Source organism: Carassius gibelio, chromosome B18 (genome assembly GCF_023724105.1).
Source record: "Carassius gibelio isolate Cgi1373 ecotype wild population from Czech Republic chromosome B18, carGib1.2-hapl.c, whole genome shotgun sequence".
NCBI lineage: Eukaryota > Metazoa > Chordata > Actinopteri > Cypriniformes > Cyprinidae > Carassius > Carassius gibelio.
The window spans coordinates 10,744,138-10,753,294 of NC_068413.1; positions in this window are offsets into that span (position 1 = coordinate 10,744,138).

A 9,157-nucleotide genomic window follows, 5' to 3' on the forward strand; every position below is an offset into this window, starting at 1 on the left:
AGGGCTTATCTCTCATTCAGATGCCCCAAAGCACCTACTGTCTCAAGAGAACAGGGAGATTTATCACCAGGATGGATCTCTGGGCCTGGCCCGTGAGAGGACAAACTTAAAAGCACTAAGGCTTCCCCCTCATGTGGTTGCTACTATGCTGAATGTCTGGGCCATCTCTATACAGTCCTTATATTGTTGTAAGTTGCCGGTGTTTGAAGGGTGGTGTGATGGATGTGGTCAGTTTCTGATGTTTTGTGTTTCTTACAAGGCCTTATCGATAAAGGCAGGTCTTTTTCCACTCAAGGTTTACCTGGTGGCTATTTCTGCCTTTCATGTGGGTTTTGAGGGCACAACTGTTGGACTTCATCCTTTAACCTGCAGATTTATGAAGGGTGCTCGTCATTCTTTGCAAGGCATCAGGAGCACTATTCCTGAATGGGATCTCTCCATGGTGCTGAAGGCTCTGTCTCAATAGCCTTTTGAGCCCCTGGGAAGTATTTCCCTGAAGCTGCTGTGCTTCAGGATGGCTTTTCTCTTGGCCTTGGCATCAGCTTAACATGACAGTGAACTAAATGCACTCTCGGTTCATACTTCGTGCATTAAATTCTCTCCTAGTGGAGATAAGGTTTCTCATAAGAAAAATGGTATCTGTGAGGATTTCCAGTCAGATTTCATAACACTGAGACTGCTCTCAGTTACAAATGACCTGCTCTTATCATCTGATCCTGGTTGTATCTCTCTATTAGTGCTATTGGATCTTAGCACTGCGTTAAACACTATTGACCACAACATTTTTTTTGCATAAACTAGAAAACTTTGATGGCATTAATGGATGTGCAATAGCATGGTTAAAATCATACTTGACCGCCATCAATTCATAGCAGTGAATGAAGAGATATAATATCAATCACAATTGCATTATGGAGTACCTCAAGGCTCACAACTAGGGTGTTACTCTTCACTCTTTAAATGTTACCCTTGGGAGATATAATCAGGAAACACAGTATTAGCTTTCACTGTTTTGCTAATGCTTCTTCACGGCCGGTTGAAACATACAAACAGAATGCATAGGCAATTAAAAAAAACTGGATGACAAGTAATTTCTTCCTGCTAAATTCTGAAAAACAGAGGTGTTAATTATAGGACCTAAAGACTCTGCATGTAATAACCTAGAATGCTGTCTAAGACTTGATGGCTGCTCTGTCATTTCTTTGTCATCAGTTAGGAACCTAGGTGTGCTATTTGATAGCAATCTTTCCTTAGAAAGCCACATTTCTAGCATTTGTAAAACTGCATTTTTCCATCTCAAAAATATATGTAAATTACTACCTATGCTCTCAAATGTCAATGTCAAATGCAGAAATGTTAATCCATGCTTTTATCACCTCAATGTTACATTATTGCAATGCTCTATTGGGTAGTTGTTCTGCACGCTTAATAAACAAACTCCAAGTGGTTCAAAATGCAACAGCTAGAGTTCTTAATAGAACCAGTAAGTATGACCATATTAGCCTGGTTCTGTCAACACTGCAATGGCTACCTTATTACTTATAAAGCCCTGATGGTTTAGCACCTCAGTATTTGAATGAGCTCTTGTTACATTATAGTCCTCCACGTCCGCTGCATTCTCAAAACTCTGTCAATTTGATAATACTTAGAATATTAAAATCAACTGCAGGCGGCAGATCCTTTTCCTATTTAGCGCCTAAACCCTACATAACATTGTTCGGGAGGCAGACACACTCTTGTAGTTTAAATCTAGATTAAAGACCTATCTCTTTAACCTGGCTTACACATAACACACTAATACACTTCTAATGTCCAAATCTGTTTTTAGGATTTTTAGGCTGCATTATTTCCGTAAAACTGGAACTGGGAACACTTCCCATAACACCTGATTTACTTGCTACATTGTTAAAAGAATGGCATCTACGCTAATATTAGTCTGTTTCTCTCTTATTCCAAGGTCACTGTAGCCATCAGATCCAGTCTGTAACCAGATCAGATGGTCACTGCAGTCACATGGATCCAGTACATATCCAGCTCAGATGGTGGATTGGCACCTAGAGAGGACCGCTACAGCCCTAAAAGACAGCGGAGACAAGGACAACTAGATGGGCCCCAGATACAGATCCCTGTAAAGACCATGTCTCAGATGACTAAAGGGACAAGACCTTCATTCCCTTCCCTGCATTCACTTCGGAGGTGTTGGAGCTGTCTGCTTTTCACCCTCCACCTTTACCCTCCACAGAGGATCAGTGGCTGAATGCTCCGTGTCCTGCTCACGTGTTACAGATGTATATTACCAGGACCAGTGCTTTCCGGAAGAACGACCAGCTTCATTTCATGGGTGCACCCTCACAAGGGGACTCCCTCTCATATTGGCTTGTGAAAGCTATATCTTTCCCCAGGAAATATCAGAGCTCATTCCACAAGGGGCTTAGCCATCTCTTGGGCCTTGTTCAGAGGAGTGTCACTGCAGGACATTTGCTCTGCTGCCAGCTGGGTCCATATTGGCTTGTGAAAGCTATATCTTTGGCATATAAATCAAAGGGAGTGCAGGCCCCAGGAAATATCAGAGCTCATTCTACAAGGGGCTTAGCCATCTCTTGGGCCTTGTTCAGAGGAGTGTCACTGCAGGACATTTGCTCTGCTGCCAGCTGGGCTTCTCCTCATATGTTTGTGCATTACTACCGACAGAATGTCACCAAAACCTTGGTAGCACATTCTGTTTTAGGGGTGGGGTCTTCATAGCCCCTCCTTGTTATCTTCTATTCTCCCTTCCCATTTACACATTGTAGTGTAAAAAAGTCCTAATGCTACACAATGAAATCAATTCACAAAATTTTATGTAGAAAACCAGCAAATAACAAATAAAATTAGAATCAATATGTACTTTTTGTTTACATAAACATTCAAATAATAAAATTAAAAATGATGGGCACATTTGAAAGATTAAAGATTTTTTATAAAAAGATAAAACTCACATATTTCAGCCTCTAAATCATTTTTATAAAAGTCAAAAAAGATAAATTACTGACATTTACAATGCACATTCTCCTTTATTATTAATAGTATGCGGTCCGATTTTTCCCGTTGTGTCTGTCGTTGCTATGCAGGGGGTATGGCTTATCTAAATGAGATGTAAATGAGCCCCATTGTCACTTGCAGCAGTGAGAACTGCACAATCTTCAGAGGCTATTTGCTTTTTGAGCTTTTTTGAGTGCCTACCTTCAAATGGCCACAACTTCTCCAAATATTATCAGATTTCCATGTGTTACACATCGTTGGAAAGCTTGGAGACTACACTTTCAGAATCTGTGAATAAATCAAAATGCCCATAACCGACTTATGTCCCTACTTTCCGTGACTGGTCACATATTTGTGTTGCTGGGTTATTACATGTGTGTGTCATATACTTGTTTCGTGTGCTGCATGCACACAGTAGTTATGTATGTGCATCAGGCTTAGGGGTGCTCCGATCACGATCGGCCGATCGTTAATGTGCATCTCGTCAGTAAAGCCGGTTCTCTAATCAGCGGTTAATTTCATCAGGTGCGTGATTTCACATAGAGCAGCTGTTACTACACAGAGCCGTTGTTAACTGAGAAGATGCGCCAAAAAACGCTGAAAATTAAGTGGATTTGCGCATCTTCTCTATTAACAACGGCTCTGTGTAGTAACAGCTAAGATAAATACACAGTCTTGTACTTCTTGTCTACATGAAGATATAACAAAACTGGCGACGAGGAGTTTTTTTTTTTTTTTTACAATATTTCCTGAGGATGGCATCAGTAAGTGCTCCATTTCCCAGTCCTTTTTTGCCTTGTCCCGGTGTGCCTGCCATACCACTAGTAACATGGCTGAAGATGTTTCAGAACTACATGCTTGTCATTAATGCTACTGGAGATTCCTGGCCAGAAGCCAGAAAACGGGCTTTGCTCCTTCACTGCCTCGGAACTGAAGGTCAGAGACTGTTTTATACATTGCCTAATACCGGTGACAATCTAGCAGATGCTATTAAAGCTTTGGAAGAGCACTTCATTCCAAAAAGAAATGTGGTCGTGGAATGACATGCCTTCAGGAAACGAGTGCAGAGGATAGATGAAACGGTATTGCAATATATTGCTGCACTGAGAGATTTGGTGACTACTTGTATATTTGCTGACAATCTTGACGATATGCTGCGTGACCAGCTTGTTGAAAAAATTGCTAACCCTCGCATTCGTGAAAGATTATTAGAAGAATCTAAATTGACACTGGAGACTGCAATTACAATTGCCACACAGCTAGAAGCCGCTGATGTTCAGGCAAAATCAATTGCTACAAGCAACCCTGCTCCAGTACAAGCTGTACATTTCACTGCTGCTTTTGGACGGCAACGTCCAAAGGCCAAATTCAAAGCACGTACCTCATCAAAACCCTCTGCTTCTGCTCCTTCTTTGTCAGCTCGGACATGCTTTCGCTGTGGCTCTGCTGGGCATCTTGCAAACGCACAGAATTGCCCTGCTGCATCTGCTAAATGTAAGAATTGCAATAAGACTGGACATTTCGTATGAGTCTGCTGTTCTGCTCCATGCGTTCAGTGCATTCAGTTTAATTACCAGAGGTCGGCATTCTCTATCTACCTGGAGAAACTGAACGTTTGATGTGTGATGTGATCATAAATGCCACACCTGCTGCCATTCCCGTGTCTCTACAGAAACAGTGGACACTGGTTCATCAATGTCCATCCTGCCAAAACAATTGTATGAGCAGCATTTTCACATTGTGCCGTTACATGCTCCTACTGCCCATTTAGTTACTTACTTAAAATAACCAATTTCAATACTAGGATGTTTATCTGCTACAGTATCTAAATATGGCCTTACCTGTCCTGCAAACTTCTTCATCGTTGACAATGGAAAGGCTTTGCTAGGCATGGACCTGATTAAGGGACTCCAGCTTCGATTTGATGGACATACTGTGCTGCCGCCGCCACAATCTGCTTAAGTCTGTGCCCTTTCCACTCCTCCATCACAGCATGTTACTATGGACTGTGTAAAAAATGTTACACACAAGGTTAACATTTCTGAATCTGTACCTCCTGTCAGACACAAACTGCGTCGCTTACCTTTCTCTGTGAGAGATGCTGTTTCTCTGGAACTGGAACGACTTTTGCATGCAGGTGTGATTGAAAAGATTGACTCTTCTCCATGGGTTTCTCCGATTGTTGTGGTCCAAAAGAAAACAGGGGGGATCCGCATGTGAGTGGATCTGCGAGGGCCCAACAAGGCAGTTATAGTAGATAGCTACCCATTGCCGCACATTGAGGAGATGATGACATTACTGCAAGGCGTATCTGCATTTTCAACCATTGACTTGAAAAGTGCATACCATCAGGTACCTCTTCATGAAGACAGCCGGGACCTCACTGCATTTATTACACACAAAGGCCTCTTCAGGTTCTGCAGGGTACCTTACGGCTTGGCATCTGCTCCATCTGCATTCCAAAAGATGATGGTTGTCATTCTAAAAGGACTCCAGAATGTTGCAAATTATCTGGACAACATCATCGTTTGTGGACGCTTGCTACAAGAGCATGATCAAGTGCTAGAGAATGTGCTGCAACGTCTCAAAGATGCCAGGTTGGTGCTGAATCAGTCTAAATGTCAATTCAGAAAACAGAGCTTGAAGTTTTTAGGACACATGGTGACATCGCAGGGTATTCAGTTGGATCAGGAACATCTCTCTGCAATAATCGATGCACCTGCACCAGCGGATGCTGTTCAGTTGCGTTCTCTGCTAGGCCTTCTCTCATGGTACAACAAATTCATTCCCAATTTCGCCTCTGTGGTAATGCCCCTGCGTGCATGCCTGAGAGATGAGAGTTACTTGTACACAGTCCTGCTCTTGCACTATTTGAGAGCTGCCAGTGGTAATTTCTACTGATGCACTGGCTTACGGACTAGGTGCTGTTTTCGCACAAATATGCACAGATGGTCAAAAACGTACTGTCGCTTTTGCATCCAGAACACTCACCTCAGCTAAACAGAAATATTCCACTGTTGAAAAGGAGGCTCTGGCATGCGTTTGGGCAGTGGAAAGGTGGAGGACATACTTGTGGGGACGCAGATTTACTCTGCGGACTGACCATCAAGCCTTAACGACGCTGCTGACCACAAAAGGGACTGATAGAGCTGGTATGCGCATAGCCCGGTGGGCTGCTCGGTTGCTCTGTTTCAACTATACAGTTGAGTATCATGCTAGATCTGAAAACCACACAGCAGATTGTTTGTCCCGCTTGACTCTGCCTCTTACTTCAGATGCTGAGTCAGATACAGAGCCTGAGTTTGTTGCTTTACTGTCCACAGGTCCGACTGCTATATCCCAGGATGAGTTCGCTGCTGCCTCTGCTCGCTGTTCTGAACTCTCTGCACTCTACACACAAATTGCGATTGGATGACCTTCTTCTGTTGCTGCTTTGGATCCTGTTCTTCATCCGTATTACAAACTCAGACATGATTTCAGTGTGCAAGCTGATTTTGTGTTTAGAGGGTCTCGATTGGTGGTACCTGGAGAACTGCGTGAGTCATTGGTACGCATTGCACATGAGGGCCATCAGGGAATTGTTCGAACAAAGCAACGCCTGCGTGAAATGTATTGGTGGCCCAAAATGGACACACTTGTGGCAGAGAAAATTACTGCCTGTCAGTTATGCCTTTCTCTGGATAAAACTGTGAAAGCCTCTGCTTTTCCACTCCAGCCTGTTCCTTTACCTTCTGCACCTTGGGAAAAACTGGCAATAGACACGTGGGCCCTTTTGAGACTGCTGTTTGGGACTGTCGATAAGCTCTGACACTCACTGACTATTATAGTAAATGGCCCAAGGTAGCCTTTACTGCATCTGTTGCAACAAAACAGGTGACTGCATTTCTTACCTCTGTCTTCAGTAGACACGGCAACCCGACCACTCTGGTCAGTGATAACGGGCCTCAGTTCACTTCCCCAGAGTTTGCTGCATTCCTGAAAGAGAGAGACATTAAGCATATTCGCACATCAGTGTATCATCCTGCTGCAAATGGAGCTATTGAACGCTTCCACAGAGTTCTTAAAAGTACAATTCAGTCAGCAATCCTACAATCAGCACCATGGAAAACAACAGTGACGGACTTCCTGCAAGTCTATCGCGCTACAACTCATGCTGTGACAGGTGTTTCCCCCTTCGAATTACTTCATGGAAGGAAAATGCGTACCCGCCTCAATGTCTTGAAACCCTCACCTTCTGGTCAGGAGCCTAAACAATTGCAGAAGCGTGTTTCATCATGTCAGAATGTCATGAAATCTCGCTTTGACCACAAGAATCGTGTGCGTAATTTTTCATTCCAGAAAGGGGATAAAGTGTGCATTAAAAAGTCAGCACATGTACCAAAAGCTCATCCAAAATTCACTCCTCCAGTTGAGGTTAGAAAAAAAGTTGGCCCTTACACTTACCTCTTGGATGATGGCATGCATCGTGTCTTGCACCTGTACCGACTAAAGTGCTGGATAATGGACTGACCACTAATGCTGAAAACTTGATTCCATCTCAGGTTCCATAGTCTGGAAATTCAATGTCTTCTGATGCTTGTCCAAGGGAGAAACGTCAAAGACGTGAGCCAGGTTGGCTAATAGATTATGTTTCTTAGTAACAGAAACTGACATGGACTTTTGCAACATACATTACACACACTCACATGACAATTCAATACTGAATAGTAGTTGAGTAGTTTGGTTCATGTTGCTTATTATTTAAAATGATCTTTTGCATTCAGTTAATGTGTTTCTTAGTGCATAATTCATATAGATGTAAAATTGTTGATACATTACAGATCTAATGTTCTTTATTTCCATTTCATGCCAGCTGTTAGTTACAGAAAGAATTAATTTAACTAAGAGGGGAATATGTGATGTCCTTACATGAATGCATCACTAGATGGCACTCAAGCCTCTTGAGTTAGATATATACATAGTAAGTAAGTGAGATGAGTAAGAAAGACTGCTGAGCATGTGCATGCATGTTAACCTGCTTGTTCAAAGTAGTTATTAAAGTTTGCTAAGATAAATACACAGTCTTGTACTTCTTGTCTACATGAAGATATAACAGAATCTACCCGGTCGCGTGTCTGTTTCATCGCGCTAGCTAACTTTTCAAGCTCTGCTCTTAGGTCTTTAACAGAATTGTTGGTCGCTTGTATGTCCATATGTAGGTCAAGCAATGCTGGGGGCAGTACAGAGTCTCTCGCACCACTTACTGCTGAGGCCACAACAGAATGCAAAGTACTCTTGATCAAAGTTTTCGCTTGATACTGTTAGCAATGGTGCCATCGAGGTTCTCTCGGGAGATGGTGGAATCTTTTCATTTTTTCTTTATTGGTGATTGCGCAGTCTCTTTTTTCTGATTGTCGTTGACCGTTGAAGTACTCATGAAGGGTCAGATAGAGAGTGGTTTGAAATGTACTTTCAGAATTATAGAATATTTGACAGAATGAGCAGACCGAAGGACTATGTGTGCATCACTGATCTCACTACACCTTATTTTTTAAAGAAAAAAGCAAGTGCACCTTTTATTTGACAAAGAAAGGCATTTCCAGCTGCTTCAGTTATTTTAGCTGTACAAAAACAGTTTATTTAGCTTGATGTTAAATAATAGTATTTGTTACCATATTATTTCAATGTACCATCATATTCAGTGGTTTGTAGGACATAGTTTTACGGTTTACTGCACTTTGTTAATCTTACTTGCTTAACTACAGCAGCTGTCTGGCACATTTGGTGGATAAAGTATTGAAATATCAAAAGGTTCGCTGATCAGCATGCTCCTGCTAAAAAAAGAAAGAAAAAAAAGTGCATAGTCACCGTTAAAATGCGTGCTTCTCTGTAATTTGTATTGTATGGTCCTCCTTTTGCAGAAATTATCTTGAGCCGGTCCGATGGCATCAGCTGTGTTGATTCTGCATCCTTGCAATGTTTTTGATGTTCTTTGTGGTTTTCACACATTTCTTTTTTTCTGTTCTTTTTTTGATTCCGGATGTAGCCCCACTTGACAACATCAGGCATTTACCACATGCTTTTTTCCCCTCATCTCCTTTGTATGGCCATCTCATACCTCTACTTATAGATGTCCTTAGTTCTTAATTTAAATATC